Source organism: Oncorhynchus mykiss, chromosome 3 (genome assembly GCF_057628025.1).
Source record: "Oncorhynchus mykiss isolate SJ-2025 chromosome 3, ASM5762802v1, whole genome shotgun sequence".
Taxonomy (NCBI): domain Eukaryota; kingdom Metazoa; phylum Chordata; class Actinopteri; order Salmoniformes; family Salmonidae; genus Oncorhynchus; species Oncorhynchus mykiss.
The window spans coordinates 8,409,114-8,424,938 of NC_143024.1; the positions used below are offsets into that span (position 1 = coordinate 8,409,114).

Below are 15,825 nucleotides of genomic sequence, written 5' to 3' on the forward strand. Positions count from 1 at the left end.
AAAGGAGGACAGAAGGTCTGCTAAGACTGTGTGCGCGTGTGTGTGTGTGTGCGTGTGTGTGATGTCTCTCCTCTTGCATCAGTCAAGTCCATTCATTTCCAGGGTTTTGTTCAGTCTTGTTGATCCTGCGGATCAGGCTGCTGTGGGTATATGCTGGCAAGGCCTGCTGCACTCATTCAATATGTAAATCAACAATCTACAGACTGTTCCAAGAAGCAGATGCCACAGTGCCAGAGAGAGAACGCAGAGGAGAGAGTAGGGAGGGAGAGAAAGAGGGAGAGAAAGAGAAAGAAAGAAGGGGGAAGGGTGAGAGAAAAGACAGAGAAGGCGAGAGAGAGGAAAATAGGGTGAGCGAGAGAGAGAGAGAGAGGGCGCCCTAATGACTTATATACAGGTTCGTCTGGTACCATGGAGGGTTGGGAGTATTTCTCCATCCCAAATAGCACCCTATTCCCTACATTGTGAACTTTAAAAAAAGTAGTACACTTGGTAGAGAATTAGGGTGCCATTTGGGAAGCAGCCTAGGTCTTTGGTCCTACAGTTGAATAGGGTGCTATTTGGGAAGCAGCCTAGGTCTTGGTCCTACAGTTGAATAGGGTGTCATTTGGGAAGCAGCCTAGGTCTTTGGTCCTACAGTTGAATAGAGTGTTAATTGGTAGAGAATAGGGTGCCATTTGGGAAGCAGCCTAGGTCTTTGGTCCTACAGTTGAATAGAGTGTTAATTGGTAGAGAATAGGGTGCCATTTGGGAAGCAAGCCTAGGTCTTTGGTCCTACAGTTGAATAGAGTGTTAATTGGTAGAGAATAGGGTGTCATTTGGGAAGCAGCCTAGGTCTTTGGTCCTACAGTTGAATAGAGTGTTAATTGGTAGAGAATAGGGTGCCATTTGGGAAGCAGCCTAGGTCTTGGTCCTACAATTGAATAGAGTGTCATTTGGGAAGCAGCCTAGGTCTTTGGTCCTACAGTTGAATAGAGTGTTAATTGCATTAGCATTGCATCAGGGTGTTTTCAGATCCGTCTCTACAGAGCTCAAGTTTTAGAGGGAAATAAATCCTTGACAAAGTATCGAACTGTGTGATTATGGAAAGGCACTCTTTCCCTACAGCCTGAAATTCAATACTATTACCATATTCATTAGGATTAAGATTGCAGACAGCAGTTTAAGTCAATTTGTAATTTGGTATTTTACTTGAGTGAGGCAGTGGGCAATGTGCTGAAATGATCAGAATCTGTGATCAGGAAAATAGAGATTTGACTGAAACCCTTAAATCAACCCAGCATATAAAAGAGGTTCAAACTCAAATCAGACTTCAAACTTCCCTGATGAGTTCTCAGCTTATACAATAACAAATCACATACCGAGGCTCTTTCAGGAGTGACAGATTAAAAACAACCCGATTCAACCCATAAAAAAAAAATTCTAATTTCTAACACTTTTGCACATATATGCAATGCAAAATATGTCTGTAAGTTGAAGGCACAACATATAAAATCACACACTCGGTCGGTCCATTACCGACACCGTCCACTTCAACCTTTACTTCAATAAAACGGCAAGACTTCAAGGTGCTAAACTTACATTCCTCCCAATCTAATTCCACCCTACTGAGGTGACTAAGTGGAATGGGGAGTGTCCAGGAGAAGAGGAATCGGAGCATTCTAAGAACTCAAAGAGAGTTTCATTCCGAGAACTTTTCGAGACTCTAGAACCAGCTGCTGTTCCAGTAGGTTCTGAGGGAAGGATATTTATCCCAGTAAGGAATAGACATGGAAGATATCATTGTGATCCATGTAGATTTATTTACGTCTCATGTTTTATATGCTCTACTGCTGCAGAGCCAATTTCCTTCTGGGAGGGTGGGGGGGGGGGGGGGGACATGAGTCCACCGTCACACCCAAACCTGCTGGGTGGAGTACGGGTATCAACATAAAGTATTTGAGGATATGTTTATTTAGTTTGAAGTTTGTGAGGGACACTTGAGTTCTTTAGGAGTTAGCGGTCTGGGCCCTCCACGATACCGGGTAAACTCAACTTAATACAAACACTTTCAAGTTATTGGTTTTGGTCGGATTTAGGTCTTTTGGTAAAATTCCATCAAATCTAGTTCCCGCTGAAGTATTGTGTTTGACCCAGGACAGCTAGACCAATCAGATCGCAGATACTCCTCCTCTGTACCCCCCAGCTCAAGTATTTGACAAATGTGTTTGACCCAAACCCCCAGAGCTATAGGTCCAGAGCATATCTTCTGGGCCTCGTCCAGTGTTGTCCTCCCCAGGAGATAAATTAACAGCAGCTCAAGTGTTCAAAACTATTTGACAAACGTGTTTGAGATGGGGACAGCGAAAACCAAACCCACAAACCCCACCCCCATCTATATAAAATAGTGCACTACTTTTGACCAGGGGCCATACTCCTAAATAGGGTGTCGTTTGGGACGCAGGCCCAGGAACAGAACAGATCCACAGCTTTAGAGCTAAGCAGAGCGGTGAAGGGTTAAACTTCCTGTCGTAGACGGAAATCAGGATTCTGAGGAGAAGAACACACGGGTTAACCTCCCCATGCTCATCAGACACTCCACACACACACACACTATATCTGCCCATCCCCCTGCCTCCCGCCTTCTGGCTACTAGGCCTGTTTCACCTTCCCACAGTATCCCACGTGACCTAACGACGCCGACGAAGAAGGAAAAATAATCAAAATGCAAAACACTTCCTGTTTTAAATCTGTTAACCGTTTTTATGCAAATGAGCCAGCGGTGTTCTCCAGCGTTCTCTCTGTGGAATCAGTTCTGTTGTTCTGTTCTGTTCTACTGCTGCCGTCAGAAATACTGGATGGCAATGTACATGGGAAATTGCTTTAAAAAGTAAGCAGTGGACCCAAATCAAATGACTCCGGTGTGAATTAAGGCTGTGAGGGGAGGGGATTGGATACACCGCGGCACAGCTGGCGCTTTGTAGCCAGGCAGGGGGGGAACCTAATCTCCCTGCAGCACCTCTGACGACAGGCCCTTTATGAGGGGGGACACAGGTGAGAGAGAGAGAGAGAGGGAGCGATATTAGCAGAGAGAGAGAGAGAGAGAGAGAGAGAGAGAGAGAAGAGAAAATAAAAGTACCTGCTATGGCCAATAGAGATGACATCATGAGACCCATTTTCACGTTTCACCTCGTGGCTCTTTAGACGAAAGGATGAAAGACAGTAGCCACATGATAGACTCACTGAACCCAGCCCTAACCCTCCCTAACCTATCCTCGCCAGTCCTCACCCTCCCTCCCTAATCTATCCCCGCCAGCCCTAACCCTCCCTCCCTCCCTAATCTATCCCTGCCAGCCCTAACCCTCCCTCCCTCCCTAATCTATCCCCGCCAGCCCTAACCCTCCCTCCCTAACCCTCCCTCTCTAACCTATCCCCACCAGCCCTAACCCTCCCTCTCTCCCTAACCTATCCCCACCAGCCCTAACCCTCCCTAACCTATCCCCGCCAGCCCTAACCCTCCCTCCCTCCCTAACCTATCCCCGCCAACCCTAACCCTCCCTCCCTAACCTATCCCCACCAGCCCTAACCCTGCCTCCCTCCCTAACCTATCCCCGCCAGCCCTAACCCTCCCTCCCTAACCTATCCCCGCCAGCCCTAACCCTCCCTCCCTAACCTATCCGCACCAGCCCAAACCCTCCCTCCCTAACCCTCCCTAACCTATCCCCACCAGCCCAAACCCTCCCTCCCTAACCCTCCCTCCCTAACCTATCCCCACCAGCCCTAACCCTCCCTCCCTAACCTATCCCCGCCAGCCCTAACCCTCCCTCCCTAACCTATCCCCACCAGCCCTAACCCTCCCTCCCTAACCTATCCCCACCGGCCCAAACCCTCCCTCCCTAACCCTCCCTCCCTAACCTATCCCCACCAGCCCTAACCCTCCCTAACCTATCCCCACCAGCCCAAACCCTCCCTCCCTAACCTATCCCCACCAGCCCTAACCCTCCCTAACCCTCCCTCCCTAACCTATCCCCGCCAGCCCTAACCCTCCCTCCCTAACCTATCCCCACCAGCCCTAACCCACCAGCCCTAACCCTCCCTCCCTAACCCTCCCTCCCTAACCTATCCCCACCAGCCCAAACCCTCCCTCCCTAACCTATCCCCACCAGCCCTAACCCACCAGCCCTAACCCTCCCTCCCAAACCCTCCCTCCCTAACCTATCCCCACCAGCCCTAACCCACCAGCCCTAACCCTCCCTCCCTAACCTATCCCCACCATCCCTAACCCTCCCTAACCCTCCCTAACCTATCCCCACCAGCCCTAACCCTCCCTCCCTAACCTATCCTTATTTCCATATTTTGTTGCGTTACAGCCTGAATTTAAAATTGATTCAATTGAGATGTTTCACTGGCCTACACACACACACCACACACCACACACACACACCACACACACACACACACACTATCCCATAATGGCAAAGTGAAATTATGTTTTTAGAAATGTTTACCAATTAATAACAAATGAAACTGTGAAATGTGTTGCGTCAATAAGTATTCAACCCCGTTGTAAAGACAAACCCTAAATAAGTTGAGTAAAAATGGCTTTAAATAGTCACACGAGTTGAAAGGACTCACTCTGTTTCAAATAATAGTGTTTAACGTGATTTTTGAGTGACTACCTTCATCTCTGTACCCGACACACACAGCTCATTTTTAAAGGTCCTTCAGTCGAGCAGTGAATTCTAAATACAGATTCAACTACAAAGACCAGGCAGGTTTTCCCAATAGCCTCGCAACAGGGCAACTAAAAGCAGACATTGAATATCCCTATGAGCACTGCGAAGTTATTAATGACACTTTGTATGGTGTATCAATACACCCAAAGATACAGACGTCCTTCCTAACTCAGTTGCCGGGGAGAAAGGAAACCTCTCAGGGATTTCACCATGAGGCTAATGGTGACACTAAAAACAGCATTGTAGTTACTCCACAATACTAACCTAAACAACAGAGTGAAAAGGAGGAAGGAAGCCTGTTCAGTATAAAAAATATTCCAAAACATGAACTTGTTTGTAATAAGGCGCGAAAGTAAAACTGCTCAAATTTGGAAAAGAAATGAACTCTATGGCCTGAATACAAAGTTATGTTTGGGGTCCAAACTTAACACATCTAGTACTGACATTACTGAGTACCACTCTCCATATTTTCAAGCATAGTGGTGGTTGCATTATGTTATGGGTATGCTTGTCATCGTAATGGACTGGGGGAGTTTTTCAGGATAAAAAAGAAACTGAATGGAGCTAAGCACAGGCAAAATCCTAGAGGAAAACCTGCTTCAGTCTGCTTTTCAACAGAAAGAAATTCCCCATTCAGCAGGAAAATAAGATAAAACACAAGGCTATATACAGTGCCTTGCGAAAGTATTCGGCCCCCTTGAACTTTGCGACCTTTTGCCACATTTCAGGCTTCAAACATAAAGATATAAAACTATATTTTTTTGTGAAGAATCAACAACAAGTGGGACACAATCATGAAGTGGAACGACATTTATTGGATATTTCAAACTTTTTTAACAAATCAAAAACTGAAAAATTGGGCGTGCAAAATTATTCAGCCCCTTTACTTTCAGTGCAGCAAACTCTCTCCAGAAGTTCAGTGAGGATCTCTGAATGATCCAATGTTGACCTAAATGACTAATGATGATAAATACAATCCACCTGTGTGTAATCAAGTCTCCGTATAAATGCACCTGCACTGTGATAGTCTCAGAGGTCCGTTAAAAGCGCAGAGAGCATCATGAAGAACAAGGAACACACCAGGCACTGTATACAGTGGAGTTGGTTACCAAGACAACACGTAATGTTCCTGAGTTGCCTAGTTATTATTATTTTTATTTTATTTTTACTTAAATCTTCTTGAAAATCTATGGCAAGACTTGAAAATAACTGTCTAGCAATGATCAACAACCAATCTGACAGAGTTGAAATGTGCAAATATTGTACAATCCTGGAGTGGAAAGCTCTTAGAGACTTACCCAGAAAGACACACAGCTCTTAGAGACTTACCCAGAAAGACACACAGCTCTTAGAGACTTACCCAGAAAGACACACAGCTCTTAGAGACGTACCCAGAAAGACACACAGCTCTTAGAGACTTACCCAGAAAGACACACAGCTCTTAGAGACTTACCCAGAAAGACACACAGCTCTTAGAGACTTACCCAGAAAGACTAACAGCTCTTAGAGACGTACCCAGAAAGACACACCCAGAAAGACACACAGCTCTTAGAGACTTACCCAGAAAGACACACAGCTCTTAGAGACTTACCCAGAAAGACTAACAGCTCTTAGAGACTTACCCAGAAAGACTAACAGCTCTTAGAGATGTACCCAGAAAGACTAACAGCTCTTAGAGACTTACCCAGAAAGACACACATCTCTTAGAGACTTACCCAGAAAGACACACAGCTCTTAGAGACTTACCCAGAAAGACACACAGCTCTTAGAGACTTACCCAGAAAGACACACATCTCTGAGAGACTTACCCAGAAAGACACAGAGCTCTTAGAGACTTACCCAGAAATACACACAGCTCTTAGAGATGTACCCAGAAAGACACACAGCTCTTAGAGACTTACCCAGAAAGACACACAGCTCTTAGAGACTTACCCAGAAAGACACACATCTCTTAGAGACTTACCCAGAAAGACACACAGCTCTTAGAGACTTACCCAGAAAGACACACATCTCTTAGAGACTTACCCAGAAAGACACACATCTCTTAGAGACTTACCCAGAAAGACACACAGCTCTTAGAGACTTACCCAGAAAGACACACAGCTCTTAGAGACTTACCCAGAAAGACACACATCTCTGAGAGACTTACCCAGAAAGACACAGAGCTCTTAGAGACTTACCCAGAAATACACACAGCTCTTAGAGATGTACCCAGAAAGACACACAGCTCTTAGAGACTTACCCAGAAAGACACACAGCTCTTAGAGACTTACCCAGAAAGACACACATCTCTTAGAGACTTACCCAGAAAGACACACATCTCTTAGAGACTTACCCAGAAAGACACACAGCTCTTAGAGACTTACCCAGAAAGACACACATCTCTTAGAGACTTACCCAGAAAGACACACATCTCTTAGAGACTTACCCAGAAAGACACACAGCTCTTAGAGACTTACCCAGAAAGACACACAGCTCTTAGAGACTTACCCAGAAAGACACACATCTCTTAGAGACGTACCCAGAAAGACACACAGCTCTTAGAGACTTACCCAGAAAGACTCACAGCTCTTAGAGACTTACCCAGAAAGACACACAGCTCTTAGAGACGTACCCATAAAGACTCACAGCTCTTAGAGACTTACCCAGAAAGACACACATCTCTTAGAGACTTACCCAGAAAGACACACAGCTCTTAGAGACGTACCCATAAAGACTCACAGCTCTTAGAGACTTACCCAGAAAGACACACATCTCTTAGAGACTTACCCAGAAAGACACACAGCTCTTAGAGACTTACCCAGAAAGACACACAGCTCTTAGAGACTTACCCAGAAAGACACACATCTGTAACCATTGCCAAAGGTGATTCTAACATGTATTGACTCAGGGGTGTGAATACTGATGTAAATTAGATCTTTCTGCATTTCATTTTCAATACATTTGCAAAAAATGTAAATGTAAAATTTAAATAAACATGTTTTCATTATGGGGTAGAGTGTGTAGATGTGGGTTGTGGAATAAGTCAAGGGGCATGAATACCTTCTGAAGGCACTGTACGTGGCTACTAGCAGTGGGTATTATATTTAGAGTTAGCAATCTTGCTAAGGTGTTTTGAGGTTCCAATTACTCAGGTAGTGAATGAGCCCCAATTAAAATGTACCTACGATAATAGACCACATAAATATGCAGGTCAAATTCATCTCGATAAAAAAAGTACATTCTGGAGTCCTATTTTAACAGTGAAATATAACAGGAAATAGCACATTGACAACAGGAAGTCATGATTAGGGGATGAAGTTGCACATAAAAATATTTTGAATCACAACATGAAAACGAAAAAAAAATTATATTGAGTGATGCCGCGGATAACAATCGGTGACCAAATCAGGGGCTGATGCCACCAACTGAAAAACATAGTGACACCAGTGACACCAGGGGACAATGTTAGTCTGAAACTACAAAAGAGCTGGGTTGAAGAACTCCTTTAGGCCAAGACACACCACAGTTAGTAGAGCGATACCTCCTCATCTCTTAGACACACCACAGTTAGGAGAGCCATACCTCACCATCTCTTAGAAACACCACAGTTAGGAGAGCCATACCTCACCATATCTTAGACACACCACAGTTAGGAGAGCCATACCTCACCATCTCTTAGACACACCACAGTTAGGAGAGCCATACCTCACCATCTCTTAGACACACCACAGTTAGGAGAGCCATACCTCACCATCTCTTAGACACACCACAGTTAGGAGAGCCATACCTCACCATCTCTTAGACACACCACAGTTAGGAGAGCCATACCTCACCATCTCTTAGACACACCACAGTTAGGAGAGCCCTACCTCACCATCTCTTAGACACACCACAGTTAGGAGAGCCATATCTCACTATCTCTTAGACACACCACAGTTAGGAGAGCCATACCTCACCATCTCTTAGACACACCACAGTTAGGAGAGCCATACCTCACCATCTCTTAGACACACCACAGTTAGGAGAGCCCTACCTCACCATCTCTTAGACACACCACAGTTAGGAGAGCCATATCTCACTATCTCTTAGACACACCACAGTTAGGAGAGCCATATCTCAGACACACCACAGTTAGGAGAGCCATACCTCACCATCTCTTAGACACACCACAGTTAGGAGAGCCATACCTCACCATCTCTTAGACACAGCAAAGTTAGGAGAGCCATACCTCACCATCTCTTAGACACACCACAGTTAGGAGAGCCATACCTCACCATCTCATAGACACAGCACAGTTAGGAGCCATACCTCACCATCTCTTAGACACAGCAAAGTTAGGAGAGCCATACCTCACCATCTCTTAGACACACCACAGTTAGGAGAGCCATACCTCACCATCTCTTAGACACACCACAGTTAGGAGAGCCATACCTCACCATCTCTTAGACACACCACAGTTAGGAGAGCCCTACCTCACCATCTCTTAGACACACCACAGTTAGGAGAGCCATATCTCACTATCTCTTAGACACACCACAGTTAGGAGAGCCATATCTCAGACACACCACAGTTAGGAGAGCCATACCTCACCATCTCATAGACACAGCACAGTTAGGAGCCATACCTCACCATCTCTTAGACACAGCAAAGTTAGGAGAGCCATACCTCACCATCTCTTAGACACACCACAGTTAGGAGAGCCATACCTCATCATCTCTTAGACACACCACAGTTAGGAGAGCCATACCTCACCATCTCTTAGACACACCACAGTTAGGAGAGCCATACCTCACCATCTCTTAGACACACCACAGTTAGGAGAGCCATACCTCACCATCTCATAGACACAGCACAGTTAGGAGAGCCATACCTCACCATCTCTTAGACACACCACAGTTAGGAGAGCCATACCTCACCATCTCTTAGACACACCACAGATAGGAGAGCCATACCTCACTATCTCTTAGACACACCACAGTTAGGAGAGCCATACCTCACCATCTCTTAGACTCACGACAGTTAGGAGAGCCATACCTCACCATCTCATAGACACAGCACAGTTAGGAGAGCCATATCTCACCATCTCTTAGACTCACCAAAGTTAGGAGAGCCATAACTCACCATCTCTTAGACACACCACAGTTAGGAGAGCCATACCTCACCATCTACTTTGACTCCGGTCTTTATTGATTTAAGCTGCATCTTGATCTACATGTGTGTAAAAATGTGAATATTAGTTGATTTCGTTAAACTGGAAATCAACCAATCCTTCGAATCAGAGCTGTGTTAGGTCAGATATAACCTGCCTGCTGTAACTGATCAACCACAACACTAAACACCAAGGGAGAGGTCAATGCTGGTCCTTGTCGACACACAGAACAAAACAACCATGGACAACAACACAACCTGCTGTAACTGATCAACCACAACACTAAACACCAAGGGAGAGGACAATGCTGGTCCTTGTCGACACAACACACAGAACAACACAACCATGGACAACAACACAACCTGCTGTAACTGATCAACCACAACACTAAACACCAAGGGAGAGGACAATGATGGTCCTTGTCGACACAACACACAGAACAACACAACCACGGACAACAACACAACCATGGATAACAACACAACCATAGATAACAACACAACCTGCTGTAACTGATCAACCACAACACTAAACACCAAGGGAGAGGACAATGCTGGTCCTTGTCGACACAACACACAGAACAAAACAACCACGGACAACAACACAACCTGCTGTAACCATGGATAACAACACACAGAACAACACAACCACGGACAACAACACAACCATGGATAACAACACACAGAACAACACAACCACGGACAACAACACAACCATGGATAACAACACAACCCTGGATAACAACACACAGAACAACACAACCATGGATAACAACACAACCACGGACAACAAAACAACCATGGATAACAACACAACCATGGATAACAACACACAGAACAACAACACAACCACGGACAACAAAACAACCATGGACAACAACACAACCATGGATAACAACACAACCCTGGATAACAACACAACCACGGACAACAACACAACCATGGATAACAACACAACCATGGATAACAACACAACCCTGGATAACAACACAACCACGGACAACAAAACAACCCTGGATAACAACACAACCATGGATAACAACACAACCCTGGATAACAACACAACCCTGGATAACAACACAACCACGGACAACAAAACAACCATGGATAACAACACAACCATGGATAACAACACAACCACGGACAACAAAACAACCCTGGATAACAACACAACCCTGGATAACAACACAACCACGGATAACAAAACAACCATGGATAAGATGGTTGTATGACCTAAAACACATTTCCCTTTTCTCCCATTTTCTCTCTCACCCGATCACCATCGAACACATTAGCACAACCACACGACACACACAACCACACAACCACACAACCACACACACACACACAACCACACACACACACACAACCACACACACACACACACACACACACACACACACACACACACACACACACACACCTATGACCTCCTGCTCCCTGTCCCGGTCTTATCACCGAGGAGTCTGCCCCAGCAGCTCACGGTAAGATCAATGACCATATGGTGGAAGTGGCAGTTTAGAAGCAGGCGTTTGGAACCATGACACACACACACACACACACACACACACACACACACACCAGGAGCCTCAACATTCCCCTCTGGAGCCACTTCGTACTGCAGACGCCCAGGGCAGGCAGCCGCTCACTTCAATTAGGCTGGTAATTAGCAGCGCGGCCTAGCAGTGTGAATAAGCCGACCACTACCGTAGCAAGTGCTGGAACAAAAGATGCCCGGGCCTCAGAAATTACCATAGCATCTGAATCATTGATACATTATATTACATTAGCCCCTGGTGTGCTAATCTATTGTTGGTCCCGTTGGCCTCGTTATGGCTGAGTCTGATAAGACACACTATTTCAGATGGACAAAAAAAAATAAAAAAAACTGTGCAATGTATTTGTGTCATTACCACTTTGTCCTAAAGTGGGTTAACGAAGAGCTCTCAGCAAGAGAGAAGGTCAAGCAGAGACAAACCTCAATATAGTAGCCAACGGTTTAGGCCAGAGAGGCTACTTACTGGGGCTGGCTCAGAGGATGCCTGTGCATCATCATACGAGGCCAGCCGCTGTTCAGTCAGTCAGTGAGGGTGTCTGAGAGGCCAGCCTCCTCTCTGTTCAGTCAGTCAGTGAGGGTGTCTGAGAGGCCAGCCTCCTCTCTGTTCAGTCAGTCAGTGAGGGTGTCTGAGAGGCCAGCCTCCTCTCTGTTCAGTCAGTCAGGGAGGACGTCTGAGAGGCCAGCCTCCTCTCTGTTCAGTCAGTCAGGGAGGACGTCTGAGAGGCCAGCCTCCTCTCTGTTCAGTCAGTCAGGGAGGACGTCTGAGAGGCCAGCCTCCTCTCTGTTCAGTCAGTCAGGGAGGACGTCTGAGAGGCCAGCCTCCTCTCTGTTCAGTCAGTCAGGGAGGACGTCTGAGAGGCCAGCCTCCTCTCTGTTCAGTCAGTCAGGGAGGACGTCTGAGAGGCCAGCCTCCTCTCTGTTCAGTCAGTCAGGGAGGACGTCTGAGAGGCCAGCCTCCTCTCTGTTCAGTCAGTCAGGGAGGACGTCTGAGAGGCCAGCCTCCTCTCTGTTCAGTCAGTCAGGGAGGACGTCTGAGAGGCCAGCCTCCTCTCTGTTCAGTCAGTCAGGGAGGACGTCTGAGAGGCCAGCCTCCTCTCTGTTCAGTCAGTCAGGGAGGACGTCTGAGAGGCCAGCCTCCTCTCTGTTCAGTCAGTCAGGGAGGACGTCTGAGAGGCCAGCCTCCTCTCTGTTCAGTCAGTCAGGGAGGACGTCTGAGAGGCCAGCCTCCTCTCTGTTCAGTCAGTCAGGGAGGACGTCTGAGAGGCCAGCCTCCTCTCTGTTCAGTCAGTCAGGGAGGACGTCTGAGAGGCCAGCCTCCTCTCTGTTCAGTCAGTCAGGGAGGACAGCACACCTCGTCTCTCAGCACTACCCGTTTATCCTTCACATTGACATCTAGTACCGAGTGTCCAAACTGTTACAGCACGTTACCGTACCGCCAAAAAGAAACACAGATCCACTTGTGTTGGCTATGTAAGGTTACTTCCTGTTAGGGTTAGAGGGGCATAGGACTGACAATACAAACTACCTGTTTAATTAGTTACGCTACAGTCTGGGGATATAGAACACAGTGGACATGGTCAGAGTGATGTCATCAGCGGTGTTGTGGGATCACTCCCCGCTGCACTATTTACCCAGAGTGCACTACTATTGGTCTCGGCCTTTAAAAAGGTTGGAATAGGGTGTTATCTGAGATTTGAGCAGTGCTCTTTAACGAGTGGCATCACTGTCACGCTACAGTGAGGGAACCAAGGCACTTTGGACCGATCAAAACCAATCAAAGGCTGTATTCAAGGAGAGAATGTCAACACAGGGCCAGGCTAGTCAGCCAGCATCTGTCCCTGTCTGTCCGCCTGCCAGGCTAATCAGCCAGCATCTGTCCCTGTCTGTCCGTCTGCCAGGCTAGTCAGCCAGCCTCTCTCCCTGTGTCTGTCTGTCTGCCAGGCTAGTCAGCCAGCATCTGTCCCTGTCTGTCCGTCTGCCAGGCTAGTCAGCCAGCATCTGTCCCTGTCTGTCCGTCTGCCAGGCTAGTCAGCCAGCATCTGTCCCTGTGTCTGTCCGTCTGCCAGGCTAGTCAGCCAGCATCTGTCCCTGGCTGTCCGTCTGCCAGGCTAATCAGCCAGCATCTGTCCCTGTGTCTGTCCGTCTGCCAGGCTAGTCAGCCAGCATCTGTCCCTGTCTGTCCGTCTGCCAGGCTAGTCAGCCAGCATCTGTCCCTGTCTGTCCGTCTGCCAGGCTAGTCAGCCAGCCTCTGTCCCTGTGTCTGTCCGTCAGCCAGCCTCTGTCCCTGTGTCTGTCCGTCTGCCAGGCTGGCCAGTCAACCTCTGTCCCTGTGTCTGTCCGTCTGCCAGGCTAGTCAGCCAGCATCTGTCCCTGTGTCTGTCCGTCTGCCAGGCTAGTCAGCCAGCATCTGTCCCTGTGTCTGTCCGTCTGCCAGGCTAGTCAGCCAGCATCTGTCCCTGTGTGTCCGTCTGCCAGGCTAGTCAGCCAGCATCTGTCCCTGTGTCTGTCCGTCTGCCAGGCTAGTCAGCTAGCATCTGTCCCTGTGTCTGTCCGTCTGCCAGGCTAGTCAGCCAGCACCTGTCCGTGTCTGTCCGTCTGCCAGGCTAGTCAGCCAGCATCTGTCCCCGTCTGTCCGTCTGCCAGGCTAGTCAGCCAGCCTCTGTCCCTGTGTCTGTCCGTCAGCCAGCCTCTGTCCCTGTGTCTGTCCGTCTGCCAGGCTGATCAGTCAGCCTCTGTCCCTGTGTCTGTCCGTCTGCCAGGCTAGTCAGCCAGCATCTGTCCCTGTCTGTCCGTCTGCCAGGCTAGTCAGCCAGCATCTGTCCCTGTGTCTGTCCGTCTGCCAGGCTAGTCAGCCAGCATCTGTCCCTGGCTGTCCGTCTGCCAGGCTAGTCAGCCAGCATCTGTCCCTGTGTCTGTCCGTCTGCCAGGCTAGTCAGCCAGCCTCTGTCCCTGTGTCTGTCCGTCTGCCAGGCTAGTCAGCCAGCATCTGTCCCTGTGTCTGTCCGTCTGCCAGGCTAGTCAGCCAGCATCTGTCCCTGTCTGTCCGTCTGCCAGGCTAGTCAGCCAGCATCTGTCCCTGTCTGTCCGTCTGCCAGGCTAGTCAGCCAGCCTCTGTCCCTGTGTCTGTCCGTCAGCCAGCCTCTGTCCCTGTGTCTGTCCGTCTGCCAGGCTGGTCAGTCAGCCTCTGTCCCTGTGTCTGTCCGTCAGCCAGCCTCTGTCCCTGTGTCTGTCCGTCTGCCAGGCTGGTCAGTCAGCCTCTGTCTCTGTGTCTGTCCGTCTGCCAGGCTAGTCAGCCAGCATCTGTCCATGTGTCTGTCCGTCTGCCAGGCTAGTCAGCCAGCATCTGTCCCTGTGTCTGTCCGTCTGCCAGGCTAGTCAGCCAGCATCTGTCCCTGGCTGTCCGTCTGCCAGGCTAATCAGCCAGCATCTGTCCCTGTGTCTGTCCGTCTGCCAGGCTAGTCAGCCAGCATCTGTCCCTGTGTCTGTCCGTCTGCCAGGCTAGTCAGCCAGCCTCTGTCCCTGTCCGTCGGCCAGGCTAGTCAGCCAGCATCTGTCCCTGTCCGTCGGCCAGGCTAGTCAGCCAGCATCTGTCCCTGTGTCTGTCCGTCTGCCAGGCTAGTCAGCCAGCACCTGTCCCTGTGTCTGTCCGTCTGCCAGGCTAGTCAGCCAGCATCTGTCCCTGTCTGTCCGTCTGCCAGGCTAGTCAGCCATCATCTGTCCCTGTCTGTCCGTCTGCCAGGCTAGTCAGCCAGCCTCTGTCCCTGTGTCTGTCCGTCAGCCAGCCTCTGTCCCTGTGTCTGTCCGTCTGCCAGGCTGGTCAGTCAACCTCTGTCCCTGTGTCTGTCCGTCTGCCAGGCTAGTCAGCCAGCATCTGTCCCTGTGTCTGTCCGTCTGCCAGGCTAGTCAGCCAGCATCTGTCCCTGTCTGTCCGTCTGCCAGGCTAGTCAGCCAGCATCTGTCCCTGTCTGTCCGTCTGCCAGGCTAGTCAGCCAGCCTCTGTCCCTGTCTGTCCGTCTGCCAGGCTAGTCAGCCAGCCTCTGTCCCTGTGTCTGTCCGTCAGCCAGCCTCTGTCCCTGTGTCTGTCCGTCTGCCAGGCTGGTCAGTCAGCCTCTGTCCCTGTGTCTGTCCGTCAGCCAGCCTCTGTCCCTGTGTCTGTCCGTCTGCCAGGCTGGTCAGTCAGCCTCTGTCCCTGTGTCTGTCCGTCTGCCAGGCTAGTCAGCCAGCATCTGTCCATGTGTCTGTCCGTCTGCCAGGCTAGTCAGCCAGCATCTCTCCCTGTGTCTGTCTGTCTGCCAGGCTAGTCAGCCAGCCTCTGTCCCTGTGTCTGTCCGTCTGCCAGGCTAGTCAGCCAGCCTCTGTCCCTGTGTCTGTCCGTCTGCCAGGCTAGTCAGCCAGCCTCTGTCCCTGTGTCTGTCCGTCTGCCAG

At 48.9% G+C, this 15,825-nt stretch overlaps 1 protein-coding gene across 2 annotated transcripts in view; it reads right to left on the bottom strand.

The window, feature by feature from the left end:
• LOC110506554 (CDKAL1 threonylcarbamoyladenosine tRNA methylthiotransferase) overlaps positions 1 to 15,825 on the bottom strand; it is a 699,428-nt gene that overhangs the window by 583,365 nt on the left and 100,238 nt on the right. The gene's annotated exons all lie outside the window — the stretch shown is intronic.